General features: G+C 39.2%; 1 pseudogene; it reads right to left on the bottom strand.

Annotated features, from left to right (window-relative positions):
* Positions 1–4,682: 4,682 nt before the first annotated feature.
* Positions 4,683–22,369, bottom strand: LOC123762415 (ATP-dependent RNA helicase Ddx1-like; annotated as a pseudogene).
* Positions 22,370–22,391: the final 22 nt, after the last annotated feature.

Below are 22,391 nucleotides of genomic sequence, written 5' to 3' on the forward strand. Positions count from 1 at the left end.
ATATGTTGGATATACCCATGAGAGTTTGGAAGCTGAGATGAACAGACTGTTGGGTCAATGTCGGAAGAGATTACAACCTCTGAAGGCTTTGGCATGCTGTGGAAAGGGAGTGGGAGTCCCTGTGCTACGAATGTTATACTTGAGTACTGTAAGATCTCTTATTGATTATGCTGCACCTGTCATTTCTTGTTTTGGTAAAGGTAGGATGGGCAAGTTGGAGAAGGTACAAAATGAAGCAATGAGAATTATCTTAGGATGCCCAAGAAATGCTATGATTGAGATAATGAGGATGGAGTTGAATCTGCAGAGTATTGGGGATAGAATTTCAGAGATAAATGTAGCCTCTGCCATTAGATTAATGAGAGGTGGGGGAGCTAATGAATTAATCCTCTCGGTTCAAAAGGTGGGAAGTAGTGAACAGTGTATGATGAAGAAGAGAGTATATATGAATAAATTATGTTATAATGTTATAAAGTATGATGTTATTACAGAGTGTATTGCTGTGCCCAAGAGAAAATTTACACCACCATGGGAGGATTGTAATGTAGATGTAGTAATTACTCCCTTGCATAAGAAAAAAAGTATGTATGAAATAGGAGAGCTGAGGGCAACATATGATTGTATAATTAGAAAACTGCCTACGGAAAACACTCTACATGTATATTGTGATGGGTCAGTAGCTAGGGATGGGAAGGCAGGATGTGGAGTCTTGATCAGGGAGTACACTGACATCGGCACTGTAGATACTGTTATTGGACGCCGCTTAACTGACAATGTCTCTTCAACGCAGGCTGAACTCCAAGGAGTATTAGCAGGATTACAGGAAGTAGTCAAATGTGGAAAAAATGCTTGCTTCTTTATTGACAGCAGAGGAGCGTTAGAGTCTTTAAATAGCAGACGCCCAGTATATCAGAATATTGTGATAGAGTGTAGAGAGAATGTTAAAAGACTAGAAAAAACTGGGTATAAAGTAAGATTCATGTGGATCCCTTCACATGTGGGAATACTGTTGAATGAGGTAGTTGATGACATAGCGAAGAGAGCCACTGAAAAAACTCTTGTTGATGTTGTATGTCAGTTAACCTTGAAACAAATAAAAACAAGACTCAAGGTGATTCAGGAGGGTGAAGAAATGATAAAGAGAATGGCAATGGTGGACAGTAGTAACACACTTAAGAATTATTCAATAATAAATACAAATTCGTCCTTCACTTATGGTAAAGGAAAGTCTACTTGGAAGGATTCAATTTACATGAGATTACGATTAGGATATAAATATATCTGGCAATACGGTGTTGATGTCAGTGAAAAAGATAAGGAGTGTAAATTATGCAGTATGCCGTCCGCCCACACCTTAGAACATTATGTATTAGAGTGTCACCTTATTGAAAAATATAGAAATAAGGAAATAAATAGTGTACCACATCAAATTGTTTGGATGTGTGATAATGGTATAATAGACAGTATACTTAGGAGCTACAAGAATTTTGCCCCAAGAATGTAACAATTATATGCTGTACTTGCTGTATGCAATGTTAAATGGGATTTTTGTACTGCTATATGTCTATTTGTACTCACTGAATTTGTGCGCCCCTTGAGGGACTTGAAGTAGAGGGGGGTAGAAATAGCCTAAGCTACTCTATCCCTTTGAGATGTATTTATTGCTTATCTCAATAAACATACTTGAACTTGAACTTGAACTTGTTACAAAGTCAGCTCTTTAACACAGGTGGAACACGAACAAGGGGAACTTAGTACCAAAATGAGCCACAGAGATATTAGAAAGAATTTTTTCAGTGTCAGAGTAGTTAACAAATGGAATGTATTAAGCAGTGATGTGGTGGAGGCTGACTCCATACACAATTTAAAATGTAGATGTGATAGAGCCCAATAGGCTCAGGAACCTGTACACCTGTTGATTGACGGTTGAGAGTCGGGACCAAAGAACCAAAGCTCAAGCCCCTGCAAGCACAAATTAGGTGAGTACAACTAGGTGAATACAGCTGAGGGGCGGGACCAAACAGCTGAAGCTCAATTCCCTACGCATAAGTAGGCGAGTCCATAGGAATTACCATTTGTCCTGGCGCCATCCATGTTTTGACAGCAGTACTACTAATGTTCCCACGTTATGTGATTATCGCTATACGGGTGTTACGGTCAGTTGCTCTTCTATATATGTTTATGGACAACGTAGGTGATTTGAGGCAATTTGCGGCCAGAGTGAAATAGTATCTACGCGGTGAGTGATGGAGGAGGATATATACTGCTGTGTACTCGACCAGCGGGTGAGAGGTAAGTTATATCGAACAACTATGGGGAATAGATGGGTTATTTTAAGCGTAGAATGTCAGGTAACCGGTAACTACACAGATGGGGTAGTGTTTTTTCAAGTCTTTATTTACTAAAGTTGAACATTACATTATGCCTTTAGCTGAACAAGTCTGCTGGTGGGGGAAGTAGACGGGTTTTATGAAAGTATTTTACCTAAATATTTGTATTTGGTTAACTAGTTCAGCCGTTACCAGGGAGGGTGATCCTTTAATCTAATCTAAAAATTCTAGCCGGACAAAGTGATTAAATAAAGAAATTGAATAGAACAAAGTGGTTTGCTAGGGTGCTTAACATTTAGTTTAGTTCACTTACTATGCAGCCCATGCTTAAAGAATGCAAGTTTATCATATTGAATTTACTGTTTTACTGCATTTAATATACCGTTTTTACCCTATTATGTCGGTTAAAGGCCGGTCGTGGAAAGTTCCTAATATAGCAAGTTTTAAAGGAAAAGTTTGAGGTTAACTTTAACGCTTAAGTTGGTGACCAATTAGCTTAGTCTATTGTGAGGAAAGTTACTAAATCTAACATTGCAAGTGCCATTTCTCTACTCTTTTTGAGAAACATGAGTAGATACATGAATCGCATAGTTTTATTACTAAATGTTCATGGATTAGGTTGCATAGTTGAGGAAATAGTGATAAGGTTTGTGATTTTGTGTACCTTGACTTCAGCAGAGATTTTGATAGTGGCAATTGATAGGGCTCGGATCATTGGGAATGCTGACTGAAGTTGATTAGGTCATGCCTATACCAAAGGAAATTAGTATAAATGGGGTTAAGTTGGGAGAAGTGTTGTAAGTAGTGCCTAATAGCTCTCCTTGGACCTCGGTTATTCGCAAGATTATGGTTTAGACTGCAATAGTTGCAGAATTGGGAAATAAAAAAAATACCGATGCCCTATATAGTTTTGAAATGGTTAAGACTACCAGATGCAGTTTAATGCTGACAAATGTAAGGTTTGGGGGCTAGGTAAAGATGAGATAAATGGTGCAGATTGTTAAGAGTATTAAATTTTTTGCAGGTGGTAAATTCTCCCAGAGCTGGCACTGCTCTCCAGCCTGGGATGTTGATTGGTTAGTCTTCAACTGCCTCCCAACATGGTAGTGAGGTCCTGAGCTGACATGCAGTGAGGAATGTGGAAAGCTTCCTGAATTGGCACATGGTATGCCTCCATTTCAAACCAGCAGCTGACACAAATGTTCCAGCTAACATCAGAATAGTGGATGAAGCCCACACTAAAATGTAAGTGGTGCAGTAAATGGACACCCCCCTCCCTTTTGACACTGAACAGTTGGGAGGAAGGGGGGGGGGGGTACAATACACCACCCATTCTTCTAAAATAACATCCCATATGATAAAAACTTCTGCTTTTAATAAATATTTAATAATATTAAATAATTTTAATAAATATAAACAGAATCAGGTGAGGTTAATCTGAATAGATTTGCATAAATAAAAAAATAGTAACTTAAACAATATAGCATTGGCTAAAGATAAATGTAAATTGCCATTGAAGTGCAGTTGTGGATAGTTTCTCAAATGACATTTACTGAAACTTGGCAAGTTGATGCCATATATATTTATATTGCTAAATTAGATCTTTACTACTGCTACTAGAATATGTAGGAAAGGGAAATTCCTTAAAGAAAGTTTTTCCATCTGAATTTGTAAACTACTGAATGCTAATTTGAAAAGTAAAGAAAGAATGGCTTTAAATCTGAAATTAATTTTGAAATATTTTTCAGGTGAAAGTGATTATGATGCATGGACTGGCTTGGAGTGAGGGTCCTTTACTCTGCAAAAGGAAATCTACAAAAGTGGGTGAGTGAATTTGATGTTTTAGCTATATCAATGACCTAATCTTAATTCTCTTATCTAGTCCATTTATAGGTGTGTAACCATGTCCTACTGTTACAACCCACAGGGGATGATGCAGTTTGTACTGATCCTACCCCATTTCATTAAAGGGGACCAGGCAGTCCTGCAGATTTCCCTGGCTTGGCTTTTTCAGAGCTTTGCTCTACTACCCATCTAATAGATGGACTAGATTTGCATAGGTTTAGGGACCGTTAACAATGGTTACATTGTTAATTCTCACAGGGCTTGTTTGCTGAATGGGTGGATGCATCTAAAACTTTAGTGCCTGGCATGCATTGTACAGTGCTTTCAGTAAAGCATATGTACAATGTGTTGATGGCACTAAAGTGGTGGATGTAATGTTCCCATTCAGGGAACAAGCTCTGCACAAAAATCAGAGGAAGGGATAGGCCTTGCTGAGCCTATCTTAAAAGATAGGCTGTTAGGATTTTTTGGGCTTATTATTAGGCATTGGTGATAATAAAAGTAGTGTCCCTGTTTAATGTTTATTTTTCTTTTACAGGTGATTGTCTCTGGAGTTGTCTTGGCCTTTTGGATCTTCTGTTCATCTAGGAGCATCTGTCCCACAACCTGAAACAGTAATAAATATTAGATGTATTATAAATACTATATGTAAAACTTATTAAATAAATTTTTTTTAATGAAACTACTTTATATACCTTATCCTGAAATTATGCTGCAAATTGTTTACTACTATTGATGCAATGTTTAAACATCTGAAATTTATTTACTTTGAAAATAAATACTTGGTAATTTACACCTATTTGTAACTTGTTACATAGGTGCATGCAAAATGCATTGAAAAGATGTAAAAGTGGACTACCTAGTTTATGTAAATTGAATAACAAATATTGCAAATTAGTCTGAAATATTAAAGTGGAAGAAACTTTAGTCAATATTTTAGTTTTCATATTTGAAAGTAAATTTAAAGCTATGCAACACAATTTAATCATAATTTGTACAAAGCTTAACTAAAGATCATTTGTAAATTTAAATATTAGAAAAGTGACACTGAAGCATCTATACAACATGGTTTTCACAAAGTCTTTGGTAACTTAAATTTAATCAAAGCTCTTAAATGATTTGTCTGCCAAACTTCAGATATTCTGAAATACTTTACCTAGATTAAAACCATTGTTTGAAAGGGCAAAACAGATTACTGTCAATTAGTTTGACCTAACATCTGCAAGGTCCTGAAGGAATGGAATTTTTTTTTGTAAAACTTTGTTTGCTAAAAACAAACCCTGCCTAATGAACCTGCTCATTTTTTTTTAGAAATGGTAATTGCAACATTACCAAAGGCCATTGTTTTAATAGCCAAAGTACCAAATGAAAGACCAAGAAGCAACAAACAGGTACATGGTAAAAAGGACAAAAGAATGGTTACGAGGACCCTTTCATTTGTTAAATGACTGGGAAAAATGCTGTCATACCACAAGGGGTCTTAACCCTTGTCATATACATCACTGACATTAATCTAAATATTACCAACCACAAAAATTGCTGATGTTATAAAAAAAATAAATATAATAATATTGAGGCCTTAATGCAGATCTCTAACTCTACAAATAGTAACAAGACTGGCAATTTCTTAATATAAAACAGAAAAAAAATCCAAGACCTTGCACGTGAGCCAGAACAATCCATATCACAACTACCACATTAAAATGAAACAACAATGAAGGTATGGTAATTACCAAAAGAAGGCACCATCAAAGTGCGAAATAATCAGAGGGCGCTAAATATCACCAAGAATGCCAATACGAGAACAAAAACGCATAAGGCGAACGATATCAAAAGTATCCGATTCACCTAGAATTCTATCGAGGGGCGAGGGACGGTCGGAAAGCAAGAGACACGCTCGTCCTGGAAGTCAGGACATTCAACAAGGATATGCACAACTGTAAGAGGGACAACGCAATTCGGACAATAAGGAGAAGGGCGGCGCTCCATTAAGTGAACGTGGGTTAAGCGGGTATGACCAACCCACAGCCGTGCCAAAGCAGTGTCCCACCGCTGGTTACGGTGGTAGGAGGAAGGCCATGGGGACACACTAAGTTTGAGAGTACACAGCTTGTTAACAACCACAGAGGACAACAACCCTGCCAACGGGGAAGAATGAATAACAGGATAAAAGTCGGAATAAGGAATACCTTTACGGGACATGGGACAAGAATGGATAGCTTCCTTAGCGGCAGCATCCGCACGCTCATTGAAACACCAATATGGCTGGGAACCCAGCAAAACTCTACTGATTTAAATTTACTAGAAATAAGAAGCAGCCAATGTTGAATCTCAATGACCACCGGATGGACAGGATTAAAGGAGCCATGAGGGCACTACGAGAATCAACTACAACCACAAAGGAGGAATGAGAATGAGAAAGCAAGAGACAAAGAGCATAGAGAATAGCATAAAGTTCTGCCGTAAAGACGCTAGCCTCCGAAGGGAGGAGACACATGTAAGTACGGTCAGGAAAAACAACAGAGTAGCCCACACCATCCACAGACTTAGACCCATCAGGGAAGATGGAAATAGAGTGGGAGTGCGAAGAAAAGTGCTCAAGGAAGAGGCTTTTCAGAATTGTAGGAGGGGTAAAAGCTTTAGTAATACAAGTCAAGGACGTACAAAACTTGGGAAGGGGGACTCTCCACGGAGGTAATGAAGGAACAATACGAGGAGAAACATTAGAAATATGAACAGAAAGAGAATCCTGTAAGCGAGATAACTGGACAGAAAGTGGGAGACAATGAAGAGGAACAGGAACCACAAGAGGAGGAAAAGTCAATGCACGACAGAGGCGAGAGGAAGGATGTTGGAAGGACCGCGCAAGATAGCGAAGACAGTAGCAATCACGGCAGTCCTGAAGAGAGAGAAAGCCAGTGTCAACATACAAACTAAGGGCGGGAGTCGAACGAAAGGCACCAGAGCCGAGACGCAACCCAGTATGGTGCAAAGCATCAAGACGGCGAAGAGTAGAAGGAGAAGCAGAAGAGTATGCAGGGCAACCATAATCGAGTTTAGACAGGACGAGAGAGGAGTGCAAATAGAGGATCGTGCGCCTATCCGCTCCCCAAGAAGTATGGGACAAAACCTTAAGGAGGTTAAGGGCCTTAGAGCATTCAACTCGGAGGCAAGAGATATGGGCTGACCAAAACAAACGAGTGTCAAAGACTAACCCCAAAAGCTTCGCGGAATCCCTGTACACAATGAGATGACCATAAAGCAACAACAATGAAGTACAGGTCCTTTCAGTAAGAATCTATCATTCACTGAAAGTTGCTGCCGTTAAAAATAAAAGAAAATACAAGTCCCTAGAAATAAACAAGCAACCTTTTTGACTAAGGAAAAGAAGGTAGTTATTCTACTGTATAAATCTAAGTATTCACTTAGATAACTGTATCCAAGCATAGAGGTTCCCCCCCCCCTTCCCTTTCAGAAAAACATCTACTTTCGAAAAAGTTTAACACTGGCCAACAAAAATGATTCCAGAACTAAATTGCCTAATACCATTAACAACTGAGAGCCATGACAAACACTGCAACCCTCTCCTACCCCCAAGTCTTATGCTATTTATGATCCAAGGTAATTTGAGATACTATACTGTACTTCCTACAGACGAGTCTAGTGAGAGGGTGATCTCCTGGCGATTAAATTGAAGCACGATACAGGTGTCAATGAACATCAGTCAGCCCACTTGTCAGCACAGTGGATAACTAATGACATCATAATCTGCAGTGTTGTATGCCTCCCTGTGGCCATTTAAATCAATAAAACACAGGGTTGTGGCAATGTTTACAGCATAAGGCAAGGTATAGAGGAATCCTGGAATGCCATGTAATGTGTAGTCCTTGAATGTGCTTTAGGCAACCAAATTGAATAACAACATTTCTGGTGTTCGGCTATATAATCCGAGTTTCTCATTCGGTATAATGTTTTAAACCTAAATAGGAATTCACTTTAAAGGTCAATTTATTTGGAAAGTGCTAACCAGATTCCAAATTACAGAGCTCTGAAAGTACTACAAGGCAAGTTTAACCGAATGAGTGTTTGCCTATCCATACCCCCATGAGGTATGTGACAACACTGAATAAAGAAAGGGTCTTTGAGCATTCACCGTGCAGGTATTTGACATGACCAATATAGCCAAGTGTTAAAGATCATTCTAAGCAGTTCTGCACAATCCATATACTATCAATTAATATAATTGTACAATGGTGCTTGGTGGATGATATTTCCTATTAAAACTCATTGGAGAACTGTTAGTATTAGACATTTTAAACCTACAAATGGTAGCCCTAGATATCGCACTACAGTATTAATTACAAGATGAACAATGTAAAATCAATACCACAACAGCAAAGGATGACGGCTTTTCAACAACCGACAAACACACAGGTCAAACACCAGCCATCCCGAGAGAGGACGTCCCAAGCATGTACACCCCACAACTTTACATCACCTTTGCTACCTCACGCGAGCACACAACAGCATGAGGATGCCATACTCCCAAACCAACTCCATGCACTTTGAGGCTTTAACAACTCAACATTTAAAAAGTTGATTTAAAAAATCAAACACCTGAATTTTTCCCTAATTAAATTTACTAGGGAAATGCACACCAAGCCATGAAACTTACAATGAAGATGAACAAACTACACACAACTGTCACCAAACTTCCACATACCACCCCCCTCTCACTCCTGCCCTCCCTCCTTAGGTGCTCTGATTGGCTGAGCACCTGAGCCACCACCACTCACCTCTTGTTGTGAGAGCCTAAAGCATGTTTGGTTGCACTTTAAAAGTGCAACCAAACTCGTGCAAATTAGTACTCGACTAATTGTGAGTACTGCCTGCCCGGTTCACCATTTTGTTTTTCAATCTACCTCAATTTACCCCTTTACAGTCAAATATTATGCAAAATTCTGTTTAAGACTTGTCCCTTCTTAACTTAAATAACTGCTTTGGCCATCTGCAATCTTTCTAGGTGGGTAACAATGACTCTTGAGGCCAGAAAGGACTTATCAGACGGCGATCATAACAATACGGTACACACACAAAATCACAACCTGATATACACCAAGCAGAAAATCCACTGGAGCCGTGAGGCGACGTATACCCTTGCCCAAGGCACTGGCAGCTGCATACTCTACCACAGTATATTACTGACTTTGTAAAAGTCTTACAACTGGATTTCCCCATAAATCACAGCAAGTTTTGAGGCCACTCCTTGAGTCAACGTCTTACGTAAGACCTACAAGCACTCAGGTGAAGGCTGAAGCAGTTCAACACCATACGTCCCAACTTCAAATACTGTACACAGTTGAGAGGCGGGACCAAAACGTGATTTTCTGTGTGTGCCTGAAGTTGGGACATACGGTCTTGCTTCACCCTTCACTTTACCCTTCACCGGCGTACTTCAGGGGTTTTATTTAATACTTGGACTGGCTTCAGTAGGGCCTCCAGACTTTCTGTGGCTTCACAAGTGTCACGTGAATCCCCTGCATAGCAGTGGAACTGCCTTTTCCCTTCACCTTCAATGCCTCTGCACTGGAAGTATACATCTACACCAGCCCAGAAGAGTCATCAGTCCTGCCACCTCTCCATACCCCCCAGGGCCTGGCACGGCCTGGTACGACTCAGAGGCAAGCCGGGCGCCACTGCTAACTGGCAGTTTGTCCCCACAAACAAGCAGTTAGCCGCCTTCAACTGACAGTGGTACAGCTCAACACAAAGGCACCGCCAGCCACAACGAGCAGTTTGCTAGTTGACCAGATGTCCACCTCGTGTTGACACTGGATGAGTCATCACCGCCGGACTATATAAAGAGCGCTGCCTCCCTGGAGAGGCAATCTCTCCCTTAGTGCTCTAGGATCACCTTCGTGTCTCTAACCCGTCGTCCGCTTCCAGCCAACGTCGTGTGACTGATGCCATGGTGGTATGGTAGCTGTCTTCAGAACACCGGTATATCTTCATACTTTTATTCATTGCTTATAGTTTATTTTTTGCATTTAAGGTCATACTAACTTGCTCACCTTTGCATTACATGATAGTCAAGTATTGTCATGTGTTATTTTTGTTCATTACTATTTCAGTAAATTGTTTAATTATTTATTTGATAATTTTCATTTGTTTCCACCTGCAACTTACACACTGCAAGGCCAATAGCAGCATTTCTTTCATTTATGTGAGGGAGAGCCATACCATCTTGGTTCAGTATAGCTGTGATACCATAACCCATCACACAAGATATCCAGTTGTAAGACTTTTACCATCAGTGGTGGTAGAGTATGCAACTGGCAATGCCTTTGTTACAAGTTCGCTTCATCTCACAGCCCCAGTGGATTTTCTCACACATTTGAATACATGAAACAACTTTATTTGATACATTCCAAACCAAAGTACTGTACAGTACAGTAATTATCAAACCATCAAATGTGTGGGATAATCATAGTGCGCTAAATATCACTAACGTCGCCAATACAAGAACAAAAACGCATACAGCGAACAATATCAAAGGTATTGAATTTACCAAGAATTTTATCGAGGGACAATTGACAGTGAGGGATGGTCGGGAAGCAAGACACGTAAGTCCTGGAAGTCAGGACATGTAGAGACAACGGTTTGGACAATAAGAAGCAGGGCAGCGCTCCATTAAGTGCCCGTGAGTTAAACGTGTATGACCAATATACAACCTCGCCAGAGCCGTTTCCCACCACCGGTTATGGTGGTAGGAGGAAGGCCACGGGAACACACTACTCTTAAGAGCACGCAGTTTGTTACCAGTAACAGAAGACCAACAACCCTGACAACGGGCAAGAATGGGGAAATGAATAACTGGGTAAAAGTCATAATAAGGAATACCTTTACGGGAGATGGGACAGGTGCGGATAGCTTCCTTAGCGGCAGTGTCCGCACGCTCATTTAAGAACACACCAATATGGGTGGGAATCCAGCGAAATTCCACTGTCTTAAATCTACTGGAGATAAGAAACAGCCAATGTTGAATTTCAACTACCAAAGGATGGACTGGATTAAAGGATTCTAGAGCCATGAGGGCACTGCAAGTGTCAACTACAAACACAGAGGAGGATTGACAGCGAGAAAAGAGTTGATGAAGAGCATAGAGAATAGCATAAAGTTCTGCCATGAAGATGCTAGTCTCCGGAGGCAGGAAACACAAAGGTGTAGTCAGGAAAAACAACAGAGTAGCCTACACCGTCTGCAGACTTAAGACCCATTGGTGAAGACGGAAATAGAGTGGAAGTGTGAAGAAAAGTGTTCAAGGAAAAGGTGATTTAGAACTGTAGGAGGGGTAAAAGTTTTAGTCATGTGGGTCAAGGCTTACAGAATTTAGGAACGGGGACCCCTCCATAGGGGCAAAGACGGAATGACACGAGGGGAAATATTGGTAACACAAACTGAAAGAGCATTTTGTAAAAGAGACAACCGTACAGAAAGAGATAGGTGGTGAAGGGGAACAGGAACCACAGGATGGGTAAAGGTCAAGGCATGACATAAGCAAGAGTGAGGGTGCTGTAAGGACCGTGCAAGGTGGAGAAGACAGTAGCGATCATGGCGATCCTGTAGAAACAGGATGCCAGTTTCAACATACAGGCTTAGGGTAGGTGTCAAAGGAAAGGTACCAGAGCTGAGCCGTAACCCATTATGATGCAGTGTGTCCAGATGGTGAAGGGTAGAAGGAGAAGCAGACGAGTAAACAGGGCCATAATCGAGTTTAGACAGAATGAGAGAGGAATGTAAAGAGAGGAGCAGTGTCGATTAGCTCCCCAAGAAGTATGGGACATGACCTAAAGTTAGTTAAGGGCCTTAGAGCATTCAACTCGGACGTAAAAAATATGGGGCAACAAAGACAAACGAGTGTCAAAGATTAGCCCTAAAAGCTTTAGCAGATTCTTTGTACAAAAGGGGATGACCCCTGTTACCTAACAGTAAATAGGTATCTGGGAGTTAGCTGTTACAGGCTGCTTCCTAGGGGGGTGCATGTGTGGGAGAAAAAAAAATTTAGTAGTTAACCACTGAACTGCTCTGTCTCCAAATAACACCCTGGTGCACAAGAAATAAATTCTTTCCAAAAATTTTTTTTCTCTTCTTATATTGTTAAAATGCAGAGTCTGATCACGGGGAAACTAAACAAAAAATATTGTATGTGACTTACTTTAGCTGCGATGGAGCTGGGAAGTTGAGCAAATTATGGGCGCTGAGCGTTGGAGCGATGGGGGTCTGTCGGCCCCGCCACCCCGTGCGACGGCAGTTGCTGCGAATAAAATGTTGCTCAATTATTTTGAAGTTTCTCATTCATTTCTTCCTTTTTTTTGCTGTAATATTATTTAAAAGTGTGTAATTTGTGGAATTTATATAATTCAAAGTATAGAACATCGCTATGCTCAAAATTATGGGCCTCATATATGCGACATATTCTACAATCAAACAGTGTTTTTGCTGTTATTACACTATATACACACATTGTATATACCCATCTACGTATGTATTCACCATAACGATCCACTATGTTGGTATGGTGAGCCCAAAAAACATGAGTGAGCTGCCACACCCTGCCAGTCCTCCCTCCCTCCTCCAACACATTACTCGCCAACATTCCTCCTCCCAAAATACTGTTATTGTGTTTATTACACTATTTACACAAGTTATGTATAAGTATGTACATGTTTTATTCATGTACATACGTACATACTTGCCATCTCCTCACCTCTCTCTCTTGCCTACTTAATGCTCTTGCTTCCCTCATCTCATCACAATCGACTTTATAATGGTCCAGGACGGATCGAAATGTCGTCGTCTATTCAATTTCCAGTGTGTGGTTTGGTCAACAATGAAATCTTCATGCAAGATCTTATAAAGAAAACCCCTAGAACGAGTTTTGCAGATACGAAAGAGTTTAAGGTGAGTAGGGGATGGTTTGAGAAATTTTGAAAAAAGACGTGGTATTCATAGTGTTGTGAGGCATGGTGAGGGTGCCAGCTCAGACAAAGTAGGGGCTGAAAGATTTGTTCGTGATTTTAAAGATTTTGTAGATACTGTATTGATGGATATATTCCACAACAAGTGTTTAATTGTGAGGAGACATGGCTATTCTGGAAAAAATTGCCGAAGAGGACATACATTACCCAAGAGGAGACGTCACTGCCCGGACACAAGCTAACTTGGGCTAACTTGTGTCAGGATAGGCTAACTCTTGTGCTGTGTGGCGATTTGAAAATTAAACCCTTGCTCGTGTATCATTCCGAAAATCCAAGAGTTTTAAAAAATATATAACGTGCAGAAAAACTGTGATGTAGAGTGGTTTGCCCTGCCATCAAAAAATATCTTCAAGAGAAAAGTTTGACACTAAAGGGCCTGCTTCTCGACAATGCTCCTGCTCATCCTCCAGACTTGGAGGATGCATTGTTGGGGCCACTTTTTTTTTTTTTTAGGGATATTCCTACATGAGCCCTGAGTTTCTGGCTAATGTACCAATGACATGAAGGAGGAGTTTTCAACCTACCTTGTGTTAGGTGTGCAGAGGTCAATGGTTGAACATAATGTCAGGAGCAAAGGGGGGCGTTTGCCTCTTCGAACACAATTGCGACCATCTTCATCTCTTCGAACTATCCTAAATCCTCTCTTCACCTGTCTGACCAAATTGGGTGTCCAGACCACCTTTGAATCTGAAATTGTAAAATTAATAGCAATTTCAGAATATTCAGTCCATTTATACTAACAAAATTATACATACAGTACTGTAATTGAAATTTTACAGAATGATAAAGGCAATTTAGCAACTTCGTTAAAATGCACATGGGGGAAATACATGAAAATAGGTTAATATTGTTTGTAAGGTTGATGGGAAATGTTTATTACTTTTATGATTTAAAAGATGTATAGCCCTAATACTCCATCCTGGGTGCATTCCACCAGGTAATGACCACAGCAAAAGTTTTCCACGAGGCTCTATTGTCACACAAACTTTTCACATTTTCAAACTTGATTCATCTTCCCCCCCCCCCCCCTCGTTCCAGGGGTTTTCTTTAAAAGGTCTTCATGCAAATGCCTTGGTTTCTCACAAATGATGGCCTCTGAAATGCTATCACCTGCTAACTCCTTGTTGTGCATCCAAATTAATAAAAACTTTTTAACATCCTCAAGTGTTTGTGTTCTTCGTTTCGGGATTGTTGATATGCCTTTTGCCTCTTTAATGCTCATAATGTCCTTTTTCTTAGCAAGTACAGTGCATATTGTTGACATAGATTTGTTGTACTGCCTAGCTAGTTCAACAACCTGTGCACCGTTTTGACATTTATGAATGCTCTCTTGTTTTTCCTCTATGGTCATTCTCACATGTGTTTTCTTGGCTTGAACCTTACCATTGGCTTTCTTGGGACTCATGGCAAGATATATCATAACAAATTTTATGTTCAAATAGCCAAAAATCCCAAAACAAATTTAATGCTTTACAAAGAATTCAGGCGCGATACTTACTAGGCAGGAGACACTGGTAAACTGAGGCGCGATCACCATGCCACCACGCGCTAGGTCAGCCCATACGTATATCAACAAACTCCTTTCCCGAGGCAAAGTTTGTAAGCCGATTCAAATTTTTCGAAGAAATTAGGCTCGTAACCCGAAAAGTTCATAAATATTCATTCGTAAGCCGAGGTGTCACTATATATAACTAAAAAATTAAACTCAGGATTACTTTCAACCCCCACCCCTTTTGCTCTACTCCATCGCCACCTACCTTCACCCCCCTCTATGATGTACTCTTCCATAGACACCTACCTTTGCCCCCCTCCTCCCCTCTACTCCTCCATCTTCACCTACCTTCACACCCCCTCCCTTCTCCTCCTCCATCGTCACCTTCCTTTCACCCTCCTCTATGATGTACTCTTCCATAGACACCTACGTTCACTGCATATAATGCTCCCCTCTACTCCTCCATCGTCACCTACTTTCACCCCCCCCCTCCGCTCTACTCCTCCAGGGTCGCAGACAATTTCACGAGCGTGAGAACTACGAGTTCTCTAACCACTCTCACACTCCTACTCTCTCACCAGTGAGGGGGAGGGAAGGAGGGAGGAAATGAAGGAAGAAAGGTGGGGGAGAGAGAATAGGCAGGGGGAGGAGGGCCTAGATACATTTCTTCCATATAGATAGGTAGACTGAGGGAGAGCTGCTTGCCAAGAGCCCTATCAGACAGGCTTCCTATTCCTCAACCCTCCCTAATATGCCACATCCTGGTCAGGACAACTTGCTCGATTGTTATTCTTGGTGTGACTCGAGAACTGACCTCGAGGCGGGGCATGGGCATGGATTATCTCCCTGGGGCACGCACCTCCCTGCCCCAGCTCTCTCTCTATACTAGATGTACAATAGTACATTCTGCGTACATTCATTCTGAGCAATAATTCAGTAGTAGTTTGCAGTATATAAATAATAAAATAATACTAACAGCCCAATGCATCATTGCCCTTGAAAAACTATGGTAAAAGCATTCAAAATATGAATAAGATGTATTATGTTCAATGCGTGCTGTTACAACTTCATGTAAAATATGCAGGGCTAAGCTGAATTTGGATCACTGGTTACTAGATTACCACGCCCGGAAAGGGAGCCGATCGGCCGAGCGGACAGCACGCTGGACTTGTGATCCCGTGGTCCCGGGTTCAATCCCGGGCGCCGGCGAGAAACAATGGGCAGTGTTTCTTTCACCCTATGCCCCTGTTAGCTAGCAGTAAAATAGGTACCTGGGTGTTAGTCAGCTATCACGGGCTGCTTCCTGGGGGTGGAGGCCTGGTCGAGGACCGGGCCGCATGGACACTAAAAAGCCCCGAAATCATCTCCAAGATAACCTACCAGAACTGATTAGTGGATCATATTAGTGTATGTAGATATACTGTACATAGAATGTGTATGCAGTGCGATAATAGCAAAAACCAGCACATTTTATTGTTCATAGAATATAATACTGTGTGTGTATATTAGTGATACAAATGTGTATTTATATTTTGCATGTTTTATTATAGAAATTTCTTAAGTTAAACACTGTTGCATAATATAGCTGCAAAATACCAGTGAATAAAATCAGTAACACTAAAATAATGTAAATGTATTTTTGGCAACTCATGTCACCCAGGGAACCTTTATGCCTGGTAATCTCATCCACCAATGTCTCCAAATTGTGCCCGAGATATTTCTTCTTTCGACCACAGCCAAAGTAAACTAAATGTTAATTATTATTTTTCAGTGATTATTTTAACATTAAAGAACTTTTTTTTTCACACCATGGAGTTGTTACTAGTATAAGTAACAGGCACACAGTGTAGGGGTTTAATCTATTTAAAGATTTACAAATTCAAGACACCTACCAATTTGATTAAAATAGCGCTCTAAATTGTCACAATCCAACTTAGTGCGGCAGAATATTAGTGCTTGATCCATTTTGTGTGTGTCAATAGCCTTAATGCAGTACTCTCCTTTCAGCAGCTTCACCGCCTCACTTAATGTCTCTGAAAGGAGAAAAAACAAAACAGCAATGAATGTAAAGAAATGCCTCTTTCCGGTAGATGTCCAGTGGCCCTCCTGAAGCTATCTCACCAAAATTGCTCCGTGCAAGTGGATCACACCAGTCACGGAATTTGTTTGGACATGATTCGATATTTAATAATGCTATATTCAGTAATGCTATACAGTATTCATAATCCTATATATTCATGATCATAATGTTAAATTCAAGCTATTATTAACTACTGGAAAATATTATCAAGTATTGCATTATTGGGAGAGTGAGTACTACATAATACTGTAATCTCAATGCTAGAAGGGTATGAGATTAGCGCTGCAATTGAGTGGTGGACCGGAGCACTAAAGTAGCAATCACCAATAGAACAACAGCAACAGAACTGAGTAGGGAAGTTAGTTGAAGGCAGGGGCCAGGCCAACTGGTCGTGCCGATCGGTACTAATGCTTAAGTACAAGCCAGCTTAAGTGAAACTCAAAAAATATTCATAGCTCATAATGTGAAGCAGCATATTACAAACCATTAAAATTGGCAAATGGTATCTAAATACATATCTGAACAAGCTAAATAAAAATTCCGGACACCAAACTGAAAAGCATAACAAATTAAAACATTAGAAGCACTTACACTTACAGTACTTTAAAAAACTAAGACACATTCTCAAATATTAACTGTAAAGCTTTGCCTTGCACTTTTATTTGCTTACCAGGTGTATTGTTCCCAAGTCGTACGCCATCCTTAACATGCCCGCCATCAGTTTGCAGATGGCGACGAAGATTGCTCCAGCTACTATCCGTTCTGGGATCAATGGTTACGACAACATGGTGGGCAGTCTCGGGCACAGCATCTTCCCCTTTAAGATCTACCCAGGTCGGGAAGTGCATCAAACGTTCCTATGTAAAGTTTTTCTATAGTAAAATTCACTGGTCGGAGCAAAATTATTTTAAGGTCCTGTACTAGAATCTGTCGTTTAAATATTTGATGCGTGTAATTGGAAAAAAGTTTCATGCAAATAAGATTGAGCAAAGATAGAACTGAGGGAAGGAAATTGACTGGTGGAACGTAAACCGTGCCTATAGTAAAAGCAACATACTAAATATTGTACTATATTTACTATGATATTATCTTTTCTTCTATTTTTTTCAGGTAACACATTTTTAGCAGCCTTCCAACATGAATAGTAAAGCTTTAAACTACTATATCTCTCACCTTCACCACTTCTGCAATTACATTCATAAAGTCTGATACACAAATTCCTAACATGCACTTATGATTCAATCTACAGTATTTCCACATTGAAAAAGAGAGCATTAAGTAACTTTGAAGTATTAAAGACACAATGTCATATTATATATATAAAATATGTATACCTAACCATTAATAAAATGTCACCCTTGTACAAAATATTCTTTATGGAAACTAATTGATACATTAGACAACATTCTTTCCACTCCATATATGCTTGGAACACACTAGTCATGCTATTCACTGTTAATTTTCACTTGATTATTATATAGTATACCATAATCTAAGATAATTCATAATCCTTAGTCTTAAGACATTGCACCGTTGAGAAGGCACAATTTTCCTTAGCAAACAAGTGTTACCAAATAAGGGTTCAGAAACTTACTGCCATGCGCTTCACTTCAAAGGAATGTAGGGTGGCAGAACAGACCACCATCTGGAGTCTCTTGCCTTCAGATGTGATTTTGGGTATGGAGTTGTAGATGTTATTGATGAGACGCTCATGCCCCTGCAATACCAGTACACTTGTATACAAGATAAAGTAATTACATGAAACAAAATATGGCAAGAAATTTAATGCAATAAATGAAAGTCAACAAAATACAGTAATGCATCAAGTTACCTTATAAATAAATCAGCTGTATATTTAAAGTCATTTAAAAAATATGACCAACCTTTCCAGGATGAAATCTATAAAAGTTACCCAACTCTCAAGTGCCCATTTACTGATAGCCAAAGATGCACATTAAGGAAATGTGTAAATGTTCCACGAGTAGTAGTCAAGAGTTCTTAGTTTTTTTTCTAATTCATAAGGCAAGCTGATGATACAGTACTTGAATTTATATCAGGTATTCCTGCATATTTACTACCAAAATATAAAAAGTACTTTTCCTTGGATAAAATCAAACTTACCTGTTTAAGAAGTCCATCAGCCTCATCCAACACAAAGAATTTGCAAGACTGGAGAGAGAGTTGTCCTGTACAGTATTAATAAGATCTTCCAAGCGTCCTGGAGTACCACAAACAATATCCACACCTGCACTGAGTGCTGCTATTTGCTCCTTCACGGGTATACCACCAACAACAAGAAGGTCACGAACCACTGGATTATCTAGATGCTTACGAAACATTTGAACCTGTTTTAGGGTCTGTTCTGCGAGTTCTCTTGAAGGCTGTTAAATGATAAAAACTTTTGTTTGCATTAAAAAAAAAATGGTCTGCTTTTGGAACTTGCCACTTCTATCTAAACTGTTTAACAATTCACATAGCACAACATACTACTTTTAGTTTGAATTTTCATATTGTATGTATCCAGGATTTAATGAACAGGTTAGTTTAAAAGCAACAGTGATGTAAAAATGAATCTGTACCGAACTGTATAGGTTATATTGTTAGACATCCATCCAGCAATCAATATAAACCAGATACTGGACAAGTAAATATAGACCAGTGACGTGTTACCATTCTTACCTCAATAATGACAGCATGTGGAGCATTGTTCTGAAGCTTTTGTGGCTTGTCTCCACCTCCCTTCACACCTGAGCTCACAGTACAGTCCTTGCTGGCCTGAGACACTGCTACGTATCCCGCTTTAGGTGGGTGCTTGAACTCTGTTGCACCAAAATTGAAAGACATCTCTGCATTCTGGAAATCACGTAAATTGCTATCATCTGTAACTTTCAAATATCATTAAATTCACTGAAGTTATTCTTGCACTTTATTGAAATTAGAGAGATTTGAGTAAAGAACTAACAGTTAAAAACTGATAGAAAATTCAATAAGAAATTTACTTATTTGTATTAATTTTCTTAATGACCTAGATCATAAATATGATCCAAATTTTGGAGGTACTGTATCACTGTATATATACATGACCACTATACACTTTTGAAATACACCAAGTCCAAATACTGTGACAAATGCATAACCCAAAAAAAAAAAAAAAAAAACTGGGCAAATTTCAGTCTGCCTTAGACCATATCTATAATTAATTAATAACATCATCCAATTATCCACTGCTTAAAATACACAACTAACATGAATAATGCATGTACTATACTACCAACCTTCAAAACTACAGCTGGATGGAAGACAGCATTCTTGAATTCACTTCGTAATGTGAAAGCTTTACCTAAATCGGTGCCATTTTTGCTGTAATGCATCTCCATGGCATCCAGGTTGAGATAGCAACCAATGACATCCCTGAGGCCAAAAGATTCACCATAATCGTCAAACTGCTTGCAATTAGACTTTTTTCCAGTGCCTCCAAATCCAAATCCCGATTTACATGTTCCAAGATCTAATGCTGCCTGAAAATATAAGTTGTTTTGGTTGTGAATATAAAAAATATTATTGCATAAAGGCAATTGATAAAATATAACATCTCCCAATGCAGGTGAAAATACAGTACAAACTACAGCAAGCCTTTGCTTCTTTAAGTTTTGAAACCATTAAATTCACCTAACATGAGGTAGGTACTTTTTTTTTTTTTTTTACTACAAATACGCAAGTAATGGTTTACTAAGCACAAATTAGTGTTTTAATTTGTTTTACCAACTTTCTGCATTAAATTCTCGCATAATTATCTTTTCCAAATGGTCTTCAATGCCTGTTCCTTCCACCTCCCCCAAAAAAAAATAAAAAAATATTTACTCACTTTCATTACCGTTTTGGAAACAATGGCCGTTTCCAGGATGGAGGTGTCAAACAGTTGGGTTTAACTTTACCAGTGTTCTCTTTGGCGAGTAACCATGTTTAATAAATGATATTCAATCAAGTCATTTTCTGATATGCAGAGTGCAGCTGCATTTCCCTCAACAATGGCTCGATTCGTCTGACTTCATCAAATATTTGTACATCATCATCAGTGGATGTGCTAGTCGATGCATTCAAATATGGTGCCGACTTTCCTGGCAGTTGTGTTGATTTCAAGGATTGAATTTGTTGGTTAATATGGAGAGTTTGGGGCAAATGCTGCCTGGAAGTTTAATATGGAGAGGCTTGCAGCTATTATAACAGTTTACAATCTTAAACTTGTTTTCATGAAATTTGCTTATGTAAAGCAAGGGCTTACTGTATTATTATTATTATCACATGAAGATGAAAATACATGTGAAAAATGCAATCTTTAGAACAAAAGGAGTTGTATACAGGTATAAGTAAATAAGGAAGATTATGATATGACTACTTGTGAAAACTTCACTACAAAATCATACCTACCATAGTACCACTTCTGAAGCAATTCTATGAATACCATTTTGAAAGATTAATGCAGAAAACTGGCCCTTAGGCTATGTTTTTGGGAAGATATGCACAAGATTTGATCCAAGAAGTCGCTAGAGAACTACACTGCCCCATTTCAATTTAAACTCGTTACACCATAGTAACTTGTGTAATATCAAGTTGACAGGTAATGGCATTAATAAGATATTGCAGCCCATTCACCTGTTTTAATAGTACTTATAGGAAGGATGAGGACGCTAATACATGTACATATGGGCCAATAGGCTTTCTGCAGTTACCTTCATTCTTATATACCGATGTACAACACAATTAGAAAGTAGAAATTGACGTGTTTTCTTCTTAATAACTTATTAAACCAAAGGTCTTTTTATGTCAGAAGAACGGCAGAAACTGGATCTATATATGAAAACTCTTTCAGGACAAAATTTAAAGTAAAACTAAAGATATTTGTAGTTGTATAAAAGTTGCATTTTTCATCGGTCGTAGAGCCGGAAATCCGCAATATTCATCTCAGAACAATGCTTATTTCACGCAGAATCGTTAATAAACCTAAGATTTTTATACGTCTCAAGAAAGATAGAAACATAAATTTACTTTAATCTACTTTAATCTAGTTTTACATAATCTAGTTTTACTTTAAATTTTGTCATGAAAGAGTTTTCATATATAGATCCAGTTTCTGCCGTTCTTCTGACATAAAAAGACCTTTGGTGCAATAAGTTATTAAGATGTTTTCAACAATATTACTAGGGCGTTCACCGATTCCAACATGGGCGACCCTTTTGGAAACGCATGGAAACGCAACACTTGGGTTGACCCGATTGACAGACTGGTTATATTCCAACAGGGTCTTCGTCTTGACCCTGCGTCTTGAACCTGCGTCTGCGGTTGCACCAAAATTGAAAGACAGCTCTGCATTCTGGAAATCACGTAAATTGCTATCATCTGTAACTTTCAAATATCATTAAATTCACTGAAGTTATTCTTGCACTTTATTGAAATTAGAGAGATTTGAGTAAAGAACCAACAGTTAAAAACTGATAGAAAATTCAATAAGAAATTTACTTATTTGTATTAATTTTCTTTGGTGATTTGAATGACTGAAGACCTGAGTCAGGAGTCCTGCCCGGGTTTGTTTACATGTGATAAACAAT

The sequence above is a fragment of the Procambarus clarkii genome, chromosome 2, assembly GCF_040958095.1.
Source record: "Procambarus clarkii isolate CNS0578487 chromosome 2, FALCON_Pclarkii_2.0, whole genome shotgun sequence".
Classification (NCBI taxonomy): domain Eukaryota; kingdom Metazoa; phylum Arthropoda; class Malacostraca; order Decapoda; family Cambaridae; genus Procambarus; species Procambarus clarkii.